Source organism: Saccopteryx bilineata, chromosome 1 (assembly GCF_036850765.1).
Source record: "Saccopteryx bilineata isolate mSacBil1 chromosome 1, mSacBil1_pri_phased_curated, whole genome shotgun sequence".
Classification (NCBI taxonomy): Eukaryota; Metazoa; Chordata; class Mammalia; order Chiroptera; family Emballonuridae; genus Saccopteryx; species Saccopteryx bilineata.
The window spans coordinates 331628925-331654773 of NC_089490.1; the positions used below are offsets into that span (position 1 = coordinate 331628925).

The following is a 25849-nucleotide window of genomic DNA, read 5'->3' on the forward strand; positions in this document are numbered from 1 at the left end:
AAGAAAGATAAAAAAAATTGTGTCAGCATTTATTTACTTGACAAAACAATTTCTCTAAGAGGAGTAGAGGGCAAGATGATTTTTAAAGGTAAAAAAATAATAGGGTAGAAATATAAAGCATGCTCCATTAATACAAATTTGAAAGTGAACAAGAGGAATGAATATGACACACCTCAGGAGGAGTTAGGATCAAGTTAAGACTTTTTTTTTTTAAGATGTTGAGACTGTGTAAATTTGAAGATCCAGGAAAGGCAGGCATGCAGGGAGAATCATTGAAATGCTTGCAAGGATTCTGAGAGGAAGTCCATTCAAGAGTCTGGAAGAGGAGTGTTTGAGATCTAGATACAATGAAAGACATTGAAGCTGAGACTTAGAATCACTCATGAAGATGTTGTACAAAAGCCACAGAGCCTTGCAAAAGTCTTATAATTATCTCTCATCTAATATTATGTTTTTCCCATGGTATTTGATTCCATGATGAATTTTTTCCATATTTGTTTCAACATACTTCCTTTTGTAAGTGCTGTAGGCCTCTTCACTCAAGAGACCTTTCAATTCAGCTCTGATTTTTTTTTTAATTTTATATACAAAAATGCAGCCTCTTAAATATCACTTATGATTAAAGTAGGAAATTTATATCATGGAATACTCCAGACAGGGTAGAATCTGTCATGATTCCGCCTTCACTATCTTCCTTAAACACCTCTTTCTGAGTGAGTTTCAGACCACCAAGGAAGTTGAAGAAGGAAAACAGTGAGGATGATGTGATGGAAGTGAGATGTAGACACGATGAAAGATCAAGAAGTATAAAATTTTGATTTAATGGCCCTGGCAGGTTGGCTCAGCGGTAAAGCGTCGGCCTAGTGTGCGGAGGACCCGGGTTCGATTCCCGGCCAGGGCACATAGGAGAAGCGCCCATTTGCTTCTCCACCCCTCCGCCGCGCCTTCCTCTCTGTCTCTCTCTTCCCCTCCCGCAGCCAAGGCTCCATTGGAGCAAAGATGGCCCGGGCGCTGGGGATGGCTCTGTGGCCTCTGCCCCAGGCACTAGAGTGGCTCTGGTCGCAACATGGCGACACCCAGGAGGGTCGCAACATGGCAACGCCCAGGATGGACAGAGCATCGCCCCCTGGTGGGCAGAGCGTTGCCCCTGGTGGGCGTGCCGGGTGGATCCCGGTTGAGCGCATGCGGGAGTCTGTCTGACTGTCTCTCCCTGTTTCCAGCTTCAGAAAAATGCAAAAAAAAAAAAAAAAAAAAAAAATTGATTTAATGCTGAGATTGTCACTGAAGTTACTTGTCATAGAACACCAACACAGGATCTGGAGAAGCCAAAAGAAGGATAATAAACTAAGTCTATGTAAGTAATTTGGGAGTTTAATCATTGGAATTGTAGCAATCCTCAGGTCTTTGTTTTTCTTGTTTCATTAAATGAATAAAAAAAGAATGAAGAGTAAGGAAGGTGTCATGAAACATACAGTTAAGGGAGTGAGATTCAAGGTCAAGATCTCAAAAATAGAAAAGTGCCTTAGTTAAAATGGATTTGTCACCCTGGCCAGTTGGCCAAGCAGTAGAGCATTGACCCAGTGTCTGGAACTCCTAGATTTGATTCCCAGACAGGCCACACAGGAGAAATGACCATCTGCTTCTCCACCCCTTCCCCTGCCCCTCTCTCTCTCTTTTCCCCTCTTGCAGCCATGGCTCAATTGGTTTGAGCACATTAGCCCCAGTTGCTGAGAGTGGCTCCATGGAGCCTCTACCTCAGGTGCTAAAAATAGCTCAGTTGTGAGCATGGCCTCAGATGGGCAGAGCATTGGCCCCAGAGGGGTTTGCCAGGTGGATCCTGGTCAGGGAAATCTGTCTCTGTATCTCCCCTATTATCACTTAAAACAAAGAAACAGAAAATGAATTTGTCTAGTATGTGACCAAGCTTGTGTTTTACTGAATTTAATTAATGAAAATCAAATGTGGTGAAGCCAAGTGTCATTTATAGAGCTTTCCTTCAGAATGACACTTGCTGTTCAACTTATCTTTCACATAGTTTTCAAACTAATTTAATTTAGCTTTCCTCTCTACTTCTAAATTGAAACAGCTAATAAAATAGTCGAGGTCTCAGGATACAATGATAACATGAAGTCAACTCTATGATTGGACTTCCCAGTAATGTAAGACAATAGAATCCAGATGGATGGAAAGTGGATGAATGATGATGATGATGAAGATAGATAGATAGATAGATGATAGATAGATAGATAGATACACATACATATATACATGCTATGTACATACATACATATATGTGCATACATATCTTAACCAAGCTAGTGTGTATTTGATTTCTTTTATAACCTAATATATCTGACTCCTTATTCTCAGATTCATGTCTCCAATGCAAACACTTTTGAATCCCAAACTGGTATATCTAACATCTCTATTTGTATATTAGAAAACCATCATATTTAAATGGAATTCTTTATTTTCTCCACAAAACTGTGTACCTTCTCTTAATGAATGATACAACTAGCCCTACAGTTGTTTAAGCAGAATATTTTAAAAGTCATATAATCCTCTGTTTTCTTTATTTTTTTCCCCCTTTGACGTTTTTTTTCTTTTTTTTTTAATAATTTTATTTTTTTAATGGGGTGACATCAATAAATCAGGATACATATATTCAAAGATAACAAGTCCAGGTTATCTTGTCGTTCAATTATGTTGCATACCCATCACCCAAAGTCAGATTGTCCTCTGTCACCTTCTATTTTGTTTTCTTTGTGCCCCTCCCCACCCCCTATCCCTCTCCCATTCCCCCCTCCCCCCCGTAACCACCACACTCTTATCAATGTCTCTTAGTTTCACTATTATGTCCCACCTACGTATGGAATAATACAGTTCCTGGTTTTTTCTGATTTACTTATTTTGCTTCGTATCATGTTATCAAGATCCCACCATTTTGCTGTAAATGTTCCGATGTCATCATTTCTTATGGCTGAGTAGTATTCCATAGTGTATATGTGCCACATCTTCTTTATCCAGTCATCTATTGACGGGATTTTTGGTTGTTTCCATGTCCTGGCCACTGTGAACAATGCTGCAATAAACATGGGGCTGCATGTGTCTTTACATATCAATGTTTCTGAGTTTTTGGGATATATACCCAGTAGAGAGATTGCTGGGTCATAAGGTAGTTCTATTTTCAGTTTTTTGAGGAACCACCATACTTTCTTCCATAATGGTTGTACTACTTTACATTCCCACCAACAGTGTATGAGGGTTCCTTTTTCTCCACAACCTCTCCAACATTTGCTATTACCTGACTTGCTAATAACAGCTAATCGAACAGGTGTGAGGTGGTATCTCATTGCAGTTTTGATTTGCATTTCTTTAATAGCTAAAGAAGATGAGCATCTTTTCATATATCTGTTGGCCATTTGTATTTCTTCCTGGGAGAAGTGTCTATTCATATCCTCTTCCCATTTTTTTATTGGATTGTTTGTTTGTTTGTTGTTGAGTTTTATGAGTTCTTTGTATATTTTGGATATTAGGCCCTTATCTGAGCTGTTGTTTGAAAATATCATTTCCCATTTAGTTGGCTTTCTGTTTATTTTGTTATCAGTTTCTCTTGCTGAGCAAAAACTTCTTAGTCTGATGTAGTCCCATTCATTAATTTTTGCCTTCACTTCTCTTGCCATTGGAGTCAAATTCATAAAATGCTCTTTAAAGCCCAGGTCCATGAGTTGAGTACCTATGTCTTCTTCTATGTACTTAATTGTTTCAGGTCTTATGTTTAGATCTTTGATCCATTTTGAGTTAATTTTTGTACAGGGGGACAGACTGTAGTCCAGTTTCATTCTTTTGCATGTGGCTTTCCAGTTTTCCCAGCACCATTTATTGAAGAGGCTTTCTTTTCTCCATTGTGTGTTGTTGACCCCTTTATCAAAAATTATTTGACTATATATATGTGGTTTTATTTCTGGACTTTCTATTCTGTTCCATTGGTCTGAGTGTCTATTTTTCTGCCAATACCATGCTGTTTTGATTGTCGTGGCCCTATAATAGAGTTTGAAGTCAGGTATTGTTATGCCCCCAGCTTCATTCTTTTTCTTTAGGATTGCTTTGGCTATTCGGGGTTTTTTATAGTTCCATATAAATCTGATGATTTTTTGCTCTATTTCTTTAAAAAATGTCATTGGAAGTTTGATGGGAATTGCATTAAATTTGTATATTGCTTTGGGTAATATAGCCATCTTGATTATATTTATTCTTCCTAGCCAAGAACAAGGTATATTCTTCCATCTCATTATATCTTTTTTGATTTCCCTTAACAATGGTTTATAGTTTTCATTATATAAGTCCTTTACATTCTTTGTTATGTTTATTCCTAAGTATTTTATTTTTTTTGTTGCAATCGTGAAGGGGATTATTCTTTTGAGTTCCTTCTCAGTTGTTTCATTGTTGGCATATAGAAAGGCTATTGACTTCTGTATGTTAATTTTGTATCCTGCGACCTTACTGTATTGGCTTATTGTTTCTAGTAGTCTTTTTGTGGATTCTTTGGGGTTTTCGATGTATAGGATCATATCATCTGCAAAAAGTGATACTTTTACTTCTTCTTTTCCGATATGGATGCCTTTTATTTCTTTGTCTTGTCTGATTGCTCTGGCTAGAACCTCTAGTACCACATGAAATAAGAGTGGAGAGAGTGGACAACCCTGTCTTGTTCCTGATTTAAGGGGGAAAGCCTTCAGTTTAGTGCCATTTAATATGATGTTAGCTGATGGTTTATCATATATGGCCTTTATCATGTTGAGATATTTTCCTTCTATACCCAGTTTGTTGAGAGTCTTAAACATAAAATTGTGTTGTATTTTATCGAAAGCCTTTTCTGCGTCTATTGATAAGATCATGTGGTTTTTGTTCTTTGTTTTGTTGATATGGTGTATTACATTAACCGTTTTACGTATGTTGAACCATCCTTGAGATTCTGGGATGAATCCCACTTGATCATGATGTATTATTTTTTTAATGTGTTGTTGTATTCGATTTGCTAGTATTTTGTTTAGTATTTTAGCATCTGTATTCATTAGAGATATTGGTCTGTAGTTTTCTTTTTTTGTGCCATCCTTGCCTGGTTTTGGTATGAGGGTTATGTTGGCCTCATAAAATGTGTTTGGAAGTATTGCTTCTTCTTCTATTTTTTGGAAGACTTTGAGTAGAATAGGAACCAAGTCTTCTTTGAATGTTTGATAAAATTCACTGGTATAGCCGTCAGGGCCTGGACTTTTATTTTTGGGGAGGTTTTTAATGGTTTTTTCTATTTCTTCTCTACTGATAGGTCTGTTTAGGCTTTCTGCTTCTTCTTGACTCAGTCTAGGAAGGTTGTATTGTTCTAGGAATTTATCCATTTCTTCTAGGTTGTTGAATTTAGTGGCATAAAGTTTTTCATAGTATTCTACAATAATTCTTTGTATATCTACGGTGTCCGTGGTGATTTCTCCTCTTTCATTTTGGATTTTGTTTATATGAGTTCTTTCTCTTTTTTCCTTGGTAAGTCTTGCCAAGGGTTTGTCAATTTTGTTGATCTTTTCAAAGAACCAGCTCCTTGTTCTATTAATTTTTTCTATAGTTTTTCTGTTCTCTAATTCATTTATTTCTGCTCTGATTTTTATTATCTCCTTTCTTCGACTGGTTTTGGGTTGTCTTTGTTCTTCTTTTTCTAGTTCCTTAAGGTGGGAAGTTAAGTGGTTCACTTGGGCTCTCTCTTGTTTGTTCATATATGCCTGAAGCGATATGAACTTCCCTCTTATCACTGCTTTTGCTGCATCCCATAGATTCTGATATGTCGTATTGTCATTTTCATTAGTCTGTATATATCTTTTGATCTCTGCACTTATTTCTTCTTTACCCATTCATTTTTTAAAAGTATGTTGTTTAGTTTCCACATTTTTGTGGGATTTTTTCCCTCTTTTTTGCAGTTGAATTCTAGTTTCAAGGCTTTATGATCAGAAAATATGCTTGGTACAACTTCAATTTTTCTGAATTTGCTGATGTTGTTTTTGTGGCCCAACATATGGTCAATTCTTGAGAATGATCCATGTACACTGGAGAAAAATGTATACTCAGTCACTTTGGGATGAAATGTCCTGTAGATGTCTATCATATCCAGGTGCTCTAGTGTTTTGTTTAAGGCCACTATGTCTTTGTTGATTCTCTGTTTGGATGACTGATCTAGAGCCGTCAGCGGTGTATTGAGGTCTCCAAGTATGATTGTATTTTTGTCAGTTTTTGTTTTAAGATCAATAAGTAGCTGTCTTATGTATTTTGGTGCTCCTTGGTTTGGTGCATATATATTAAGAATTGTTATGTCTTCTTGATTCAGTGTCCCCTTAGCCATTATGAAATGGCCATTTTTGTCTCTGAGTACTTTTCCTGTCTTGTAGTCAGCATTATCCGATATGAGTATTGCTACACCTGCTTTTTTTTGGATGGTATTTGCTTGGAGTATTGTTTTCCAGCCTTTCACTTTGAATTTGTTTTTATCCTTGTTACTTAGATGAGTTTCCTGTAGGCAGCATACAGTTGGATTTTCTTTTTTAATCCATTCTGCTACTCTGTGCCTTTTTATTGGTGAGTTTAATCCATTTACATTTAGTGTAATTATTGATACTAGTGAGTTCCCTATTGCCATTTTATATCTTGCTTTCTGTTAGTTTTGTGTCTTGTTTGATCCTTCTCTTTCGTTTTTCTATCTTTTGTTTTTATTTGGTTGTATTCCATACCTCTTTCCTCTGTTGCTATCTTTTTTATCTCGTGTGCTTCTGTGGTGGTTTTTTCAATGGTGGTTACCTTTGAGTAATGAAAAGGGTCCCTACCCTGTTCATTGTAGCAAACTATTTTGTGAGTACTTTTGCACTCCATCGTCCTTTGCTACTGTTAATCTCCATCTTCTCCCCCTCTTTCTTTTTGTTGCTGTCACAGTTTAAATTTGGTTTTATTGTGTTCTTCTTGGAGCTTTTACTTGTGGCTCTGTTTTTTTTTGTTCTTTGTATCTGACTGGAGAACCCCCTTTAGTAATTCCTGGAGTGGGGGTTTTCTGATGATAAATTCCCTCATCTTTTCTGTATCTGTGAATGTTTTTATTTTTCCTTCGTATTTGAAGGATAGCTTTGATGGTATAGTATTTGTGGCTGAAAGTTCCTCTCTTTCAGGACTTTAAATATTGGGGTCCACTCTCTTCTAGCTTGTAGAGTTTCTGCTGAGAAATCTGATGATAATCTAATGGGCCTTCCTTTATATGTTGTATTCTTCTTTTCCCTGGCTGCCTTGAGAATTTTTTCTTTGCTGTTGGTTTGTGTCAATTTCATTATGATATGCCTTGGAGTAGGTTTGTTGGGGTTAAGAAAACTTGGAGTTCTGTTTGCTTCTTGAACTTGAGGCTTTAGTTCTTTCCACAGGCTTGGGAAGTTCTCATCTATTATTTGTTTGAGTATGTTCTCCATTCCATTTTCTCTTTTTCTCCCTCTGATATACCTATTATTCTTATGTTATTCTTTTTGATGGAGTCAGATAATTCTTGTAGGGCTATCTCATTTTTTTTAATTTTTGAGTCTCTTTCTTCTTCTCTCTGTTGTGCCTCAAGTTGCTTGTCTTCTATTTCACTAATCCTCTCTTCTATCTGACTTGTTCTATTAGCTAAGCTTGTTATTTCGTTTTTCAGCTCGTGAATTGAGTTTTTCATCTCTGTTTGATTTGTTTTTATAGTTTCAATTTCCTTGGACATATATTCTTTGTGTTCATTGAGTTGTTTTCTGAGCTCCCTAAATTGCCTTTCTGTGTTTTCTTGTATATCTTGGAGGATTTTTAGGATTTCTATCTTGAATTCTCTGTCATTTAGCTCCAAGGTTTCCAATATATTAAATTTTTTCTCCATAGATTTTTCCTCATCTAGCTGTTACCTCTCTTTCTTTTGTATCCATGATATTTGATTTTCTCTTCCTTAATGGCATCTGAGGGTGCTTTTGTTGATAGTATTAATGAGACTTAATAAAGAATAAAAAGTTTTAAAAAATAATAAAAAAATAAAAAATCGAAGAGTTGTTTTTTTTTTAAAAATTAATAATGAAATAAAGAAAAATAAAATAAAATAAAAATTAAAAAAAAAAGGAAATTATTCCCCCCCTCCTTTTTTCCTCTCCTCTCCTCTCCCCTCTTTTTTGAGAAAATCTTGTGGTGCACTGTGAATTATAACAAACAATGCCTGTGATGGAGGGCCTGAATTAAGGAAAAGTAATAAAGGGGCCAAAAAAAAAAAAAAAAGGAAAGGAAAAAGAAAAAAAAAAGAGCGTATGGACCCACAAAAAGCAAATAAGGAAAAAATTGGGGTCAAGAATAAAATGATTTGCTTTTAGGTGTTGGTTGTCTAAGAGTTATGATGAGAGGAATAAGAGGAAAACGGAAAAATGGGGGGACAAATTAAAAAATTACTATTGTATTTAGTGGAACAAGAACTAGATAATATGGAGAGCCAGGGATGGGAGCACTGCTAGTGAGTTAAAAAGGTGAAGTAAAAACCCCCCAAAATGCCACAAACATAAGTTTGAGTCCCAGATAAGATAATTTGTTTGTTATTGAGGTTTGAATGAGAGGAGATGTAAAGGAGAAAGGAAGAAACTAATATAGTGGGAGAAAAGAAAGAGAGAGGAAAAAAGAGGGAACCACTAAAAGAAGAAAAAAGAAAGGAGAGAGAGAGAGAGAGAGTTAAGGGTTTTGGAGTGCAACCCTCATAGAGAGAAAGGAAGAGAAGAGAAAAGATAATGGGAGATGTAACACTTATGGGTAGTGTAGTTCAAGGAGAGGAGAGAGTAAGACCGGTAGAGTTAATCGGCCAAATTGGAGGAGGAAAAAAAAGTATCAAGAATGAAGATAAGAGAAACAAACGAACAAATATAATAAAATGGGATAGGTTATAAAGTCTGCAGATTATTCTTGATTTTGAGAGGTTATCTTCTTGCTTTTTCTTTTCTCTCCCTCTTCCTGGTTGGTGACTCTGTACCCTGGGTTCTGCCCCTTTGGCACGCTCAGGTAGAGGTTTGCAGTTGATAAGTCTCTATGGCAATGTCATGTATTGTGCTTTAGTCTCGTTGGCAGTTGAAGCTCATTAGCATTTATAGGCTCCGACAGTGAGAGAGTTCGTGTTCCTGGAGCCTTTCTCCTAGTCTTTCCTTCCTCAGTTAGTAGCCTGATAATCCAGCTATGGGGTTGCTGCTGCCTCTGCCTGGATAGTAAGAGGCTCAAAGAGCTGGCAACTCCCCACTCTATTTCCACTCAGCACAGGGCTCTGGGTAAGGCTCAGTCAGTCAGAGCTGCTAGCATAATCAGGCGGGCTTTCCGCCCACTCAAAGACCTCTGGCTCTGCCACTCTGTCCGGTAACACAAGCGGGCGCCCACTTCCGGGGCGCTTGGAGGAAACTCTCACTCACTGTCTGCGACCAGGATATCCGGCCAGCAGTCTCACGCTCTGAGTGAAACCCCCAACTGCAGGGAAAAGTTGCAGCATTGGAATTGAGTCTCACTCCGTCCCCGTGCATGGCTTTTGCAAGGCGCTGGGGCGGCTCGAGATTCCGCTTTGGCCCACACAAAGGCCCCTGACTCTGCCCCTCTGTGTGATAACACGGGCGCGCACTGCCGAGGCACTCGGAGGAATCACTCACTCCTTATCTGCGCGCGCAAACCAGGATATGAGGCCAGCCGCGTCCCCCTCTGAGCGAAACACCCTCCAGCACGGAAAATCTCCACCACTGGAATTAGTTCTCACTCCCTCCCGTGCGTGGCTTTCCCAGGGCACTGGGGCTGCCCAGAGACTCTGCCCTCGGCCCACAGAAAGGCCTCTGACCCTGCCTCTCCATGGGGCAACATGGGCACCCACTCTCGGGGCCTAGGAAGAAATTCTCGCCCACCAACTGCGCACCGACCAGGAGACCGGGTAAAATGGCCGCTCCGCTTGTCTTTCTTTGTTTGGGTTTGGCGCGAGTGTTAGCTTGTATTGCCCAGGTTGCCACAGGATCAGATTTTCCTCGGCTTGGATCCTGTGCCACAGCCTGGTTCGGCCGTTTGTGCCGCGGCGGCCTGGATCTATTCACCCCCTTTGCCCGCCTCAGTTTCTATATTCACAGTTACCAGAGAAAGCCGCCCTGTTTAGGTTAGTGAGGAAGGCGGAGCATTTCTTACTCCCTATTTCCTTCGGGGTTTGGTTATATATTTAGCCAATTTTTCACTCAATCATACCTTTGGGTGTATTGCGAAGCATCTGGAAGCTCCAAGTATAGGTTTTTCTGTTTCTGTTTGAAGATCTTGTTGAGTTTTGGGGGAGATTTATCGGTATGGCTTCCTGCCCCGCCATTACTCTGACGTCATCTCCTATTTTTTTTACAGGGACAGAGAGAGAGTCAGAGAGAGGGATAGATAGGGACAGACAGACAGGAACGGAGAGAGATAAGAAGCATCAATCATCAGTTTCTCATTGCGACAACTTAGTTGTTCATTGATTGCTTTCTCATATGTGCCTTGACCACGGCCTTGGCCTTCATCAGACCAAGTGACCCCTTGCTCAGCGACCTTAGGTCTGAGCTGGTGAGCTTTTTTTTTTTTTTTTTTTTTTTTTTTTTTTTTTTTTTTTTTTTTTTTTTTGCTCAGCCCAGATGAGCTCATGCTCAAGCTGGTGACCTCAGGGTCTCGAACCTGGGTCTTCCGCATCCCAGTCTAATGCTCTATCCACTGCGCCACAGCCTGATCAGGCATCCTCTGTTTTCTTTATGTAGCCAAGGAGTTTGAAATTCCCACAGTTCTATTTCTCACTATCTCTCAAATTTCTTGACTATTTTCTATCTCCACTACCATTCTTTAAGCTACAGGGACCTTTCTCATGAATTAGTGTAATTGCATCTTAATTTGCAACTGCATCTTCTGTTTGCCTTTAATCTCTCATTTTTTATATTTTAAGTAAGATATAGAATAATATTTCTAAAATGCAGATCTGACCCTCTCATTACTTACTTGAAACTATCCAGTTATTCTTCATTAATCTCGGGACAAAGATTAAAATCTTAAAGTGGCCTGTGCAGTTACTACGATGTGGTCTTCGGCACGTGTGCCACTGTCTCTCACTCTCTGCCCTGCTCTTTTTTCATTTCTTTGAATGAGTCGTGTTCCTTCTGACCTTAGGGGCTTCACACTGGGCTTTCAGTGGGATACTTCTTCCTAGGATACTGCTTTACCTGATTAATTATTACTTGCGTTTTTTTACTTGGTTAATTATGTCATCTTTTGAGCCCAGATTAAATGTTTCCTTCCTCATGTATTCATGGAAGTCAACTTCTTTAGTTTTCAACTAAAAATTCATCATGTTTGTAATCTTAAATTCACATTATTCTGTACATTGTGATTCTTAAATTATTAAGAATTATATACATATTTTTGTTTGTTTGTTTTTACAGAGACAGGAAGAGAGGGATAGATAGAGACAGACAGGAATGGAAAGAGATGAGAAGCGTCAATCATTAGTTTTTCGTTGTGACACCTTAGTTGTTCATTGATTGTTTTCTCATATGTGCCTTGACCATGAGGCTACAGAAGACCGAGTAACCCCTTGCTCAAGCCAGTGACCTTGGGTCCAAGCTAGTGTGCTTTGCTCAAACCAGATGAGCTCGCGCTCAAGCTGGTGACCTCAGGGTCTCGAACCTGGGTCCTCCGCATCCCAGTCTGACGCTCTATCCACTGTGCCACCGCCTGGTCAGGCAAGTATATATTTACTATCAATACTTTATAATATATTAATTTCAATATTTTGAAATAAATACATAATTTATTAGTAACTGATTATACTGTAACATTGCATGTATTGTGATAATGTGCAATATTGACCTAAACACTTACCAATTTTTAGTATTCGATAAAATAAGTCTCCTTCTTCCAACTAAATGTCTAATGGAGCAAATCAAGGCACAAAGATACAGCCTTATGATCAATAATAAATTCATAATTACATCTCAATTTTACACATACCTGTAACATTTAATATTTTTGTTTTTGATACAAATAACAGATATTGTAGACCGGCTTTAGCATTAAAGAGGACTTATAAGTTCATATATTAAAAGTACAAATGGTCAAGTCTTAGGCATGTGTGAGCAGGACTCTGACTCCACTTTTTTGTGACTCTCCATGTTTCAGCCTCACTGTCAGACAGATTTCTCCCTCATACTGGGAGAATAGCATTAGCAGCTTTTCAACCTCATATAAACGTTGTCCAGAGGGAGATTTTAGGATTATGTTACCTATATATCTTCTAGTCACATAAATGCATATAGATGCATTAACTTTATTAGACATTAATATAAGTAATAATGTAAAATTCAAGTTGTCCACCAGTAAAATAATTTAGAGATCTATTAATGCATGTCTTTAACACCTTGTTATCATGTCATTAACTGCACTTCCACAGCTTTCAAGTATTTTTCAAGCAGTTACATAATGAGAAGAGAGTATTTTCATTTCTCAAATACAAATTGGTTTTATATTATTTCAGAGGAATAATCATGGAGTTCTTTCAACAAAAATGTACGTGTCACAGTCACTATTTGACCACAAACATTAAAGGCAGTGCCTGGCATACAGTAGGTGCCAAATAAATAGGTATTAATTAAATGAATGGATTAACTTTAGCTTTAAGTATCCATTAACTTATCAAGTCTTTAATTTTTACTTTAAAAAGTCACTTCCTATACTTACCTGTCTGGGGAGATACCATGATCACGAAGGTGGTTTTCCCAGGGCGAGGCTTATCCATTGCACTCCGGATGTGCTGACCCCTGCGATTTCCCCAAATGTGGGAAACTCGACTGCAACAATAAAAAAATAATAATTAATTAAAAAAAAATAAAAAGTCACTTCCTATATCTAGCATCTTGATAACAATGGAGTACTTGAGATGAGAGATTCACCAAGTTTTAGTCACTTTGTCATTCCAAAATTTTTCAATTGAATATACACTCTCTGGCCCTGGCCATTTGTCTCAGCAGGAGAGTGTAGGCCCAGCATGTTGAAGTCCTGGGTTCAATTCCCCATCAGGGAACACAGGAGAAGCAACCATCTGCTTCTCTACCTTTCCCCCTTCTCTCCCTTCCCTTCCTGTAGCCAGGGCTCGAATGGGTCAAGCAGTTTGGCCCCATGCATTAAGGATGGCTCCATGGCCTCACCTCAGGCACTGAAATGGTTCCTTTCAGAGCAACAGAACAACAGCTCCAGATGTGCAGAGCATAGCCCCCTAGTGGGCTTGCCAGGTAGATCCCAGTCAGAGCAGATGTGGGAGTCTGTCTCTCTGCTTCCCTGCCTCCTCACCTCTCACTTAATAAAAAATAAAAAAAATGAAAAGAAAACCTAGTCTCTGAAATACACTGTTCTAGGTAATATGTAATTATCATTCTTTGTATACTTCCTATAGCATACTGTGCATATATAAATCATAGCCCATATAGTGTATCATTTGTCATCCCTCAATTCGACAAATGTTTATTCAATGTTTATTATTTTCCAAGTTCTAGAATATAAATATAACAAAAATATAATATCTCTTTCCAAGGAACTTAACTGCTTTGGGGTTGGGGTGGGGTGGATAAAGAATGTCTTATTTGTCATTGTAACTCAGTGGTAGTATAGAGTATAGTAAGTGCATAATAAACAGTTAAGTTTAGAAATAATTCATTTCATTGAAGACTAAATTAATTATGTCCTTTTAAAAAATTTATTGTTCACTCTATTTTTCTGGAAGGGATGGGAATTGGACGGTAGTCAATCATGGTTATAAAACCAATCAATTAGAGGAATAAAACACTGAATTAGACTAAATTTTATGAGAATGTTATAATAAAATTCAAGATATTAAATTAAGTTTTATGAACCGCTGATAACTTTCCTAAAGGATAAAATATTTTGAGTTTCCTAATGATTCCTAGTGCCAAGTTCTTTGTAAGAACTAACCTCAGGGCTTTAATCTAAGGCTTCATGAAAATAGAGCTACAGTTCCCAGCATCTAGTGTATTTTTTTTCTTTTCAGGACATTTTTTTTTATTATTGTTAATCTTAATGGGGTGACATTGATAAATCAGGGTACATATGTTCAGAGAAAACATCTCCAAGTTATTTTGACATTTGATTATGTTACATATCCATCACCCAAAGTCAAATTGTCTTCCGTCACCTTCTATCTGGTTTCCTTTGGGCCCCTCCCTTCCCACCCTCTCCCCCTCTCCCCCTCTCCCCCTCTCCCCCTCTCCCCCTCTCCGTAACCACCACCCTCTTGTTCGTGTCTCTGAGTCTCATTTTTATGTCCCACCTATATATGGAATCATATAGTTCTTAGTTTTTTCTGATTTACTTATTTCACTCCGTATAATGTTAGCAAGGTCCATACATGTTGTTGTAAATGATCCGATGTCATCATTTCTTATGGCTGAGTAGTATTCCATAGTATATATGTACCAAAGCTTTTTAATCCATTCATCCACTGATGGACACTTGGGCTGTTTCCAGATCTTCGCTATTGTGAACAATGCTGCCATAAACATGAGGGTGCATTTCTCCTTTTGGAACAGTGCTATGGTGTTCTTGAGGTATATTCCTAAAAGTAGGATGGCTGGGTCAAAAGGCAATTTGATTTTTAATTTTTTGAGGAATCTCCATACTGTTTTCCACAGTGGCTGCACCAGTCTGCATTCCCACCAGCAGGGTTCCCTTTTCTCCACATCCTCGCCAGCACTTATTCTGTGTTGTTTTGTTGATGAGCGCCATTCTGACTGGTGTGAGGTAATATCTCATTGTGGTTTTAATTTACATTTCTCTAATGATCAGTGATGTTGAGCATTTTTTTATATGCCTGTTGGCCATCTGTATGTCCTCTTTGGAGAAGTGTCTATTCATTTCTTGTGCCCATTTTTTATTGGATTGTTTGTCTTTCTGGTGTTGAGTTTTATAAGTTTTTTTATAAATTTTGGTTATTAACTCCTTATCAGACATATTGTCATATATGTTCTCCCATTGTATAGTTTGTCTTTTTATTCTGTTCTTATTGTCTTTAGCTGTGCAAAAGCTTTTTAGTTTGATATAGTCCCATTTGTTTATCCTGTCCTTTATTTCACTTCCCCGTGGAGATAAATCAGCAAATATATTGCTCCAAGAGACGTCGGAGAGCTTACTGCCTATATTTTTTTCTAAGATGCTTATGGTTTCACGGCTTACATTTAAGTCTTTTATCCATTTTGAGTTTATTTTTGTGAATGGTGTAAGTTGGTGGTCTAGTTTCATTAGTTTGCAGGTAGATGTCCAATTTTCCCAACACTATTTGTTAAAGGAGCTGTCTTTACTCCATTTTATGCTCTTACCTCCTTTGTCAAATATCAGTTGTCCATAAAGGTGTGAGTTTATTTATGGATTCTCTGTTCTGTTTCATTGATCCCAGTGTCTGATGTTCTAATTCTCTATCTCACGTTGATTGATTCTCTTCATGTAGAGATGCCCAGATCCTCAACTATGACCATTCTTTCTGCTTTTCCACATTGAATTCATCTGTCCTATGTATAACTTTCCACGTGGTGCTATTACACTCCAAAGTCTTTCCTTTTGTTCATTCTCCAAGCATTTGTAGAATGCCTGTTATTTACCAAGATCATTACTTGGCTCTATGTGTGAGGGATATAGGAGAATGAGTCCAAGTTTTATAGTCTGGATGACTTGAAAAAAACCTAGACAGAGCAAATGGATAGGGAGTAAAGAAAATGAGGTTTTTTTTCTGTTTACTTGTTTATTTGTTTTTTTGTTTTAAGAAAATAAGTTTTATTTTTAAGTACTAAGTTTTAGATGAGGGTGGATACCTTTATACAACCATCTGGTAAATAGTTATAATTGTTGGACAAAATCTTGATAGAGAGTTTAGATCTTAATGGAAGCAATAGTAAAGATGCAGTTTTTACTACCTGTCACATGTGCCATGAAAATCACCATTTTGCCTGATGGGTCCTTTATGTGAATAATCCCACTTTTCCCAACCTATATATTACCTATAATATATAATAAGTCAGTTCTTTCTTTAAAGCCTGATCTGACAATCCTTATTTCTTTAAATATCTCCTACTGCTGAACTTCTCTTCTTTGTGTGCATCATTACATTTGCTATTGGCTTATAGATAGCCTTAGGTTGTTCTAAATTATTTTGTGTATCAAAAGTTTATCAACCAAGAAGACTTTAATCTTCTTGAAGACAGAAAATAAGACTTCCTTTCTCAAATCCCCCATAGGCCTGAAAGCTCAGCACATCCTCCAAAATCCTTATCCACTTAAATTGCTGATATATCTCTTTCCCTTCTCATACAAAGTCCTTCATCTTTAAAAATTGTCACACTCCTGTTTATCCAAGATTATAGAGTCCCTGTTCATTGACAAGCAATGGGTTAAGTTCTGGGGCTATGGAAATAAAACACCATCTGTAAGAATTTCACTGTTTCTTGAAGAAAAGAGGAATATAAACTATTGAAATGCAATGTGATATATACCAAATTGAAATTGTGTATAGGGTGTCTATGGTACAGAAATGAATACCTCTTTCAGACAGGCAGGATTATAAAAGGTTTAGAAGAAAAGGCATCTGAAATGAGGTTAAAAGAACATGTAGATTTTAGTAAAATGAAGAGGGAGAAGATGTGACTAAGCAAACATGAAAAATTATTAAAAACTGGTAGTAAGGAGAATTAGTAAGAAGCCATGATATCTTCGAGGAGGAACTTAAAAAAAACAGGGCATACAAAAATAACCAGAGAATGATGAGAGATAATACTGAGCAAGGATAACAGCCTGATGGATCTTATGTGATTTTTAAAGGATTTTGGACTTTATTTAAAGGCAGAGAGAGCCAAAGAAAATGTTTAAGCAGATATGTAATGTTATTAAATTTTTGTTTTATAAATATTATCAATAGCAGCAGCAGAAGATCAGTAGTACCTATTCCAAGTGAGAGAGAATGAGCCCCTAAATAAATCCATCACTGGAGTGGGGATGGGGAAATAAATAGGTTCTCAGGATACAAGGACCATGGCTTTGTCTCTGGAAGGTGGACATCATTGAATAAAAAGTAAAAGAGTGACACTGGCCCTCCCCAAAGACTGGTTTGAATAAGAGGAATAATGGTAGTAATATCATTACATTACACTGGGAAACAAATTTTTTTCATTCTCTGTTAAATGAGGTTGTAGAACTGTTTCTATATATTTCTGCATCACTGATTCCAAATCTGAAATCTGTTTTTCAGTGCATGCTCTAGTTTTTATGAAATTTTAATTTCTTTTTGTTATAGTTAATGGCATGCATTGGTTTTTAAATTGGAGTTAAAGGGCAACGACTCTTGGATTGAACATAATCACAAGGCAATTAATGTTTTACAAACATCACTTTTACATAATTGTAGTTGTTTTTAAATGTACAAAATTATTATCTGATAAAAACACTCTCTTATTTTGTTTTAAGATTGAATTATGGCTTCTTTGAGTAGGCGTAAATGTAAGAATAGTCCTGACACCTTCTGTTATATATGTGGTTGTTACAACTTCAACATCAAAGGCACAATATTTCATCATTTGTGACACATGCATATATTGCCTATTTTCAAGTCACCCTTGGCGATCAAGAAAAGAATTGGGCTCCTCATGTTGTGTGTCATAATTGTGAGAAAATGCTTCGTGACTGGACAAAAAAAAAAAAAAAAAACGCAAAGAAATGTCTTTTGGTATTCCCATGGTTTGATTTGAACCTAAGGACCACAGCAGTGACTGTTATTTCTGTCTGACCCATACAAAGGGCATCAGCAGGAAAAAACGGCATATGATCACTTATCCTAATATTCCTTCAGCAATACGATCTATCCCACATTCTGAGACACTCCCAGTTCCAGTTTTCAATGGTTTTATTTCTTCTAAGGACAAAGAAAGTGAACATGATTATCAAGTGTATTTTGATAAGATGTATGAGGAAATGGTTCTAGAATCTGAATGGTCTTCTGATGCCAAGCAGTCATTAACCCTCAGCAGTTTAACCAACCCGAACTGAATGACTTAATAAGAGATTTGTCCCTATCAAAGAAAGCAGCTGAGTTATTAGCCTCCAGGCTTCAAGAAAAGAATGTACTTCACTGGTCAGCTAAAGTATTCCATTTCAGGAAGCATGAACAAATTTTTGTGGACTGTTTTTCCAAAGACAAACACTTTGTTTACTGTCATGATATCAGTAGTCTTCTCAGCTAGGCAGGTGTTACCACTTACAGTCCAACAGAATGGTGGCTATTTCTTGACAGCTCTAAATGGAGTCTGAAATATGTTCTCCTACACAATGGTAATGCTTATGCAGCAGTTCCAGTTGGTTATTCAACTCATCTGTGAGAAGATTATAATGACATAAAAATTATTCTCGACTTTCTGAAGTATGAGGAGCATAACTGGTTCATTTGTGTGGATCTTAAAATGGTAAACTTCCTGCTAGGAGAACAGAGAGGTTTCACAAAATATCCTTGCTTTCTGTGTTTGTGGGACAGCCGAGCTCAGGAGAAACATTGCACACAGAAGGAGTGGCCAAAACATGAAGCTCTGCAAGTAGGGATGCAAAATATTGTGAATGAACCTGTACTTAATCAAGACAGGATCATTTTCCCCCACTTCACATCAAACTTGGCTTAATGAAGCAGTTTGTTCAGGATTTGAATAGAGAAACTGAATACTTTCAACATATTACTTCTGCTTTTCCTGCCTTGTCTTTCAAGAAAATAAAAGCAGGTGTATTCGATGAACCTCAAATTTGAACCCTCATTTGTGACAAAGAATTTGCCAGGAAGATGAATAAAGAAGAAAAAGCAGTATGGCAGTTTTTTGTGGCAGTTACAAAGAACTTTCTTGGCAACAAAAAAGCAGAAAACTATGAACTTCTGGTTCAGAGGATGCTGTTGGTTTTCCATGACATTGGATGTAACATGAGCATTAAGATTCACTTCCTGAACAGTCACCTTGATAAGTTTTCTGAAAATCTTGGAGCTATTAGAGATGAGCAGACCAGTGCTGGAGCATGAAACGAGATTGTCCTCAACAAGAACACAAATGCAAGAGCTAGAAACACAAATTTTTGCCTGAATAGAATTTAAATAAGTTTTGCGCAAATTTTATGATTAAAATGTGTTTTAATATTATCTATTTTGAAATTGTAGACAAATTCTGATGCAATCATATCTTTTATTATATTAGTGTATTTGCTGCGTTATAGATATAAATTATTATATTTTCTCAAAGATGATGCCCAAGAAGACATTCTACTTCATTATGTTAAACTAAATGTTGAAAACTTTACAATAAGATGGAAAGCTAAAATCTTGAATTGCAAAGAAACTGTATCTTACAGAGAAAAACTAATGTCAGATTTGAGATCAGCACACTCGAATTAGGTAAGAAAAAGTGTTTCTGTGGATGCTACAAAAATTTTGTTCCCCAGTGTTATGTATAGAAGAAAGGACAAATGTTTCCACTGAGAATGTTTAATATTGTAGTTTTGGACAAGTCATACTGGAGGTACCCCTGGGTGGAACTATCTCATAAGTGTTAAATACTCTGATCTAGAACTCAGGAAGAAAAACATGACTAGAGATAGAGATTTAGAAATAATTAGGTAAAAATGCTAAGTGAAGTGATAGGATGAAATGTAAACGAGACTGTATAAAAGTACAGGTAGAAAATACCAAAGACAAAACCCCAGGGAACATGGATCCCTAAGATGCAGAGGCTCACTCAGAGAATTCCAGAGAATGGAGAAGTCAGGGCATTACTAGGAGTGCCAGGAGAGGATGGTACTGTGGATAAGAAAGTATCAAGGAAGAAATGATTATCTAAAATGCAGCAGAAGTCAGTGATACTCAACACTCCTTCCCTTCCAAACGTAATTCAGAGTGATTCTTCACTTCGCTCTGATAGATCTTAGATCCAGCATGTAGACAAGACGTACTGATTCTTGCCTCATGTTCTCTCAATCCTCTCAGTGCTTTCCTGTGTAAGTCTATACCTTGTTTGCACATCTGCTTTTTTTCACATACTACAACACAATCCCACAACCTGTAGCGCATAGATACTACTTAATGATAATATATTTTTCAAAATAGTGTGGCATCTCCTGATATCAAACTATAAACCATTTGGCCCTGTCCAACCCTCTTCTATTCTCTCATTTTCTGGGTTCGTATTTTCTGCTAAAGATAAAATATACTTCCCAGAACAGTTTTCCCTTCCTTTTTACTTCTGAAACATGAATTTTGTTCTAACTGGACATTCAAGCATAAACAGCCAGTATATTTAAACTATTTAGGGGCAATAGAAAACTAGAAAACCAATTTTATCAACTTAGAAAATATCTATAATAAAAAACTCGGTAAGATGAGAAACAAATGAGTCTGCTTCTCAGATATAAATTATTCTTAAATTGCCTGGCTTCTCTGGGGTGACTGTTAGCACCAGATGCGGGTCCAGAGCAGGATGACTGAGCTGCTTCACTTCAAACTCAGAGTTATTTATGTTGTTTACTCTTCTCTATTGAATTGTGACTAAAATTTTGCAACCCTTATTTCCAATAATTTCACAACCGCAGATCGTCATATTGTCTTAGTTTTTTGGTAACATTTTCCCCTTTACAAAACACCTGTAAGGAATAAACACTTAGATGAGGGCATGCTTACTGGAAATAACAGCTTCTGCTTCCCCCGTGCTAACTGACCTTCATCTTGTGTGCTTGCATGTGTTAGCATGTGTACTGATATATGTGTGTGCATGTGTGTAACTGTTTGCATAAAACCCTAACTCTTCTAGAGGGCCAATATTATCAGTGGTTTTGCTGTTGTTGTTGTTGTTGTTAGAAGGAAAGACGAGTGATGTGCTCGTTTAGATAAAAATATTCTGTTCATCAGTTAAATATCACATTGGATTAAAACAACTCAACAAATAAACCACAACTAATGATACTAACAAAATAAGCTCCTCAGTATTAAAATGTTAGTTCTTGATGCCTGTTCAAGAGCTTCTGCTGCTAAAATTTCATTACGATAACCTAACATGATAATATATGTGTGCTTAAAAATAATTGGTTGAAATAAAATTTAACTGAGAATAGTGTTACATGATGCATAAGAAAAATAAGTGCCAATCTCTACTAGCATGTGTGTAATCACATCACCGGAATTCATCCATTCCCTAGAAATTGTAAATCCAGTATCCGACTCCCTGAATAAGCATGCTTTCATCATCTCTTAATTCACTTCTGCCATCTATTTTTTGCTTTTACAATCTCTTGTTTTTGCTGTCCTCTCTATGATCTTGCTCTCATAGAATGCCCTTGTTTAACTATTTGTCCATTCCCCCTACTCCACTATTTCAGCTTCTTCCAGGCCAGCCTGACCTTCTTAATAATCGTATGCTAGAGTTGATTATTTCAACCACTTTCCCAGCCAAACTCTCAAGTCTCTTGCAAGTCTTATAGTTGACTCATTTAGCAAAATCCATTCTGTGATCTGCCTACTGCAGCCCTGTTTCTAATCTGTTGAGAACTGCTAGAGGAAACCAGGTAAGTCTACTCTCTGTCATGGTCCAAATCGGCTTTGTATTCTTTCTCTCTTCTCCTTCTTTCTTACTCCACTCAACTCTGTCTTCTTTCCTCACTATTCCACCAAACCTCCCCAATTGTGTTGCCAGATAATAAAGACAGTTTAAAATCTTATGCTCTCTGTTGAATCTAATGCTGTTAGCTGTATTGTTCCTTTTGAAGCTCTTGCCTTCCTTGGCTTTGTGTTAGCACTCCACTCCCCATCACTACCCCATTGTTACTTCCTTCTCTCTTTACCTTTTCATTATCCAATTCCTGAAAGGGTATCTTCTGCATGTATGTATTCTGTTAGTATTTAATCTGAACTTCCACATTTCTCCCTTACTCGTATCATGAAAAACACTTCCCTAAGGTTATCACATTTCCTCTTAACAGTTCTACCAAAGACTGATTCATTGACCACATTTAAATTAAGTATCTCAGGCAAGACTTCTCTAAATCCAGATTATATGAGTAACTGCATTCTTGACATAATGCACTTGAATGTCTTGCAAACTTTTCAAAGTCAACATATCTAAAGCTAAACTTCCCAATGCACATTTCTCTTTAGTGAATAGTACTGTTCACACAAATAGGAAAATTCAGTCATTCTAGATTTCTTTTTTCTCTCTCTCCACAATATTAATCAACAAATCCTGCCTCTGTGAACACCAAAATATAGTGTTTCTTATGTTAGTTCCTTACTTGTCATCCTATGATCACTTCCCTGTTTAAACCCTCATCAGTCTTCAACTGAATTACTGTAGTCCTAATAAGTACCCCTGCTTTTATTTCTTCAAACCTATATATTTATAAAAAAAGAGTCATCTATCAAAACTATAAATTGAACTATGTGACAATCATGTTTAAAATTTCTATAACAACTAAATTGCTGGCCGGTATGACGTAGTCAAGATGGCAGCATAGATTGTGTGTGACTTCAGCTATCCTCACAAAAGGACCATACAAGAGGACCCAGTGAGCAACTATCCATGGATGAGACACCATTGGGAAAATGCTGAAAGCCAGGGGTGAGGCTGAGGCAAAGACTAAAAAGGATGACACTAAAAAGGGTGAGCAGCTACACCCTGATCACATCACACATTCTCTAGGCTGGCACCGCCCCATAGTGAGATGGCCTCCTCAGGTCTACAGTTTTACTGTTGGAGGAAGTAAGCCCAAGATAGATATCTAGTTTCCCCAATATTGTACAGTGCTTCATAAGAGGCACACCCGGGTCTCTTCTCACAGAAATAACTGGGGAAATCTGTAGCTTTTGACCACTAAGAATCAGATAGAAACAGAGAGAAGGAGGGTGGGGTTTACAGCAATCAGCACTCAAGTCTTGGCAGTCTATATTCCCCTCACAGCTGCACCCGAATGAAGACCACAGCCAGTGACCTTGTCCATCGTAGAGCCGAGCTGGTGGCCCTGCCTGCACAGGGTGCTCAGGGGGTAGTGCTGCCAGGTTCAGGGCACCTGCCAATGAGCTGTGTCAGCTATGGAGCCTCACCCGCTGCTTTTGTTTTACCTTCTTGGCCTCTTTCCTTTGCTTTCAAATGAACTGTCACATACCTCAAAGGCTGTCTTACCTCAGTACATTGTTTTCTCTCCAGGATCTTTGTCTCTTGAATTCTGGCTGACTAGTAGCTTTCAGATGTCATAAATATACTTTTAAAATAAAAGTTTATCCAGCCTTTCTAGGTGTTTGCAATGAAGTTTGTCTAATCCATCTTAGCTAGAAGTGGAAGCAACTGTTCAGTTTCAATATGTGACATCCACTTTCAGTCTATTTGGATTAACTATTGGGCATGTAGCACCTATATTTTTTTACACTTCTCAAATTATGACTTCTGTCTGGCTTCTTGTATAATGACTATTTTTAACACTTAATCTCAAACCCAAAACAATTCCCAGTTATTTACTGGTCTTCTACAGTGTGTAAGTGTTCAATGGGAAGCCATAGCTGATAGATGTAAGAAGTTAACAACAGACTTGGTTTCAGCATGTGTTGTGGGGGTATTTTTTCAGGGAAAAGCATGTTGCATAAAAGTGAAATGGAATTGAGGACAGTCCATTCTGCGTTTATGTACAGAAATCAAGGTCTCACTAGCATTTTGTAAACGTTATTTCCTTGTGAACAGTGAGACTCTTTATAACTTTCCTAACACTACAAAGAAGGGCATTGTATCAGAAGATGAATGCAGTGGTTTAAAGCAATTCTTTGTTTACAGATTTGAGAAGGAATTGAAAAGAAAACTCCAACGTGTGTGTGGTGTGGGTGTAATAGAAATTCAAATAACTCTTCTTTTTTCATGTTCACATACAAGAGCAGATAACTTTGAACACAAATTTGGATCAAAGACCACATTAATAAGTCTTACTGGTTCAGTTTTGGTTTTAGATTTAGGTGGACTGAGTTTAAATCATGTATATCTCTGGGCGATTTACTACTTTTCAAGCTGAAGTTTCCTAATGTAAAATGTGGAGGTGTAGAATGCCTACGACATGGGATTATACTAAATATAATACCTGCCAGAGAGGGAACATGTACATAGAGTGCTTACAATGATGCCTAGAGGATGGCACACCCTAAACACGTGACCACTGTTATTCTGTAGGTATTCATTTGCTGGGCTCTAATGCTGAAAAGTGGGTAGGGGATTGGTTTTTTTTTTTCCTTTTGTATGTCCCTAACATGTAGCACTCTGCAGAGAAATTGACATATGCAGTGTTGCTCATCAGGCTTTGCTAAATGAAAGGCCAGTGTCAAATACTGCAGGCAGGTTGAGCAAAATATGAGGGAAACATATCAAAATGTATAAAGTTCCTCATGACGTGTTATAAGAAATAAGGAAATAAAACAAGTGGGGTACTCTGGCAGGTGGCAGAGTCTATAGAGCATCATCCCAGAACCCTAAGGTCACTGGTTCCAGCTCCAATCAAGGCTCCATCCCAAGGATACTGGCTCAATCCTGAGGGTGCAGCTGGACCCTGAGGTTACTAGTTTAGTCAGGGCATGTATGAGAAGCAATCAATGGGTGCACAACTACATGGAACAACTGAATTGATGCTTCTCTCTCTCTCTCCCTTCATCTCTCACAAAAAGAAAGAAAGAAAGAAAATAAATGGAGGGGGGCAGTTATATTTATTAACACCATCATGAAGTCTGTCTTATTGCTTGAAATTTAATAGATGTTTAAAAAATAATTGTTGACTGGTTGAATGCTGTGCTTAGCTTAGCAGCATAACAGGAGAAAGGAGTCCAGTGGAAGAGGAGTTTGCAGACTGAAAAAGGGAAGGTTATTCTAAGGAAGGGAGCTTCATGAAAAAACATAAGGAAGATATAAATCTGTGAATACCCTAATCATAACATCCTTTCTCTATTTAACTGAATCATCAAGCTCACTATATTACACATTTTATGCAATCACCTCAATTTTTGCATTTTTTCAAATGGCTATATTATGCCAAGAGAAACAATGTATTGTGTAATTCACAAAATAATCTATTTACATATATTTTCTCAGCCTCTCCTTTGTAAGCAATGTGTATGACAAGAAAGCATTCCTGGAGGGATAAGACTTTAAACCAGAGGGGAAAGTGCTCCTAGAGCCTGCACTGAGGCAGGGTGGATGCTCCGTGGGGTGAGGGGCCGGGGAGTAAAGAGGGACAAATACATGGTGATGGAAAATGATTTGACTTTGAGTGATGAGCACACAACATAATCAACAGTTCAAATACTATAGAAATGTTTACCTGAAATCTATGTACTATTATCGGTCAGTCACTCCATTAAATTTAATTTTCTAAGTAAAAATAATAATAATAATAATGTTCATCATTTTCTATAATCCCCAAATCTTTGGAAGTCAGTTTACTCTGACCAGGCCCAAAACTACGTCAGACCTCCTAAAATTGTGTTCCTTCTAACATGTTTGGCCTTACAAATGAGGACATGCAGAATAGAGGTGGGGGGTGGATAAGAATTTTCTATTGCTATGTAATATAAATTACCACAAATTTAGAGCTTTAAAAAATATTCATTTTCTTTCTCATATTACCTGTAGGTCAGGAATCCATATATGTCATAACCAGGTTTACTGGTCTAGGGTTAAAAAAACCCTGAAATCAGTGTTTCCCTAGCTACACTCCT

General features: G+C 37.5%; 1 protein-coding gene and 1 pseudogene across 5 annotated transcripts in view; both read left to right on the forward strand.

The window, feature by feature from the left end:
* The window catches only part of GRM5 (glutamate metabotropic receptor 5), a 526023-nt gene that overhangs the window by 351663 nt on the left and 148511 nt on the right, over positions 1-25849 (forward strand). The window lies entirely within an intron of this gene.
* Positions 12770-12898, forward strand: LOC136321397 (U1 spliceosomal RNA; annotated as a pseudogene).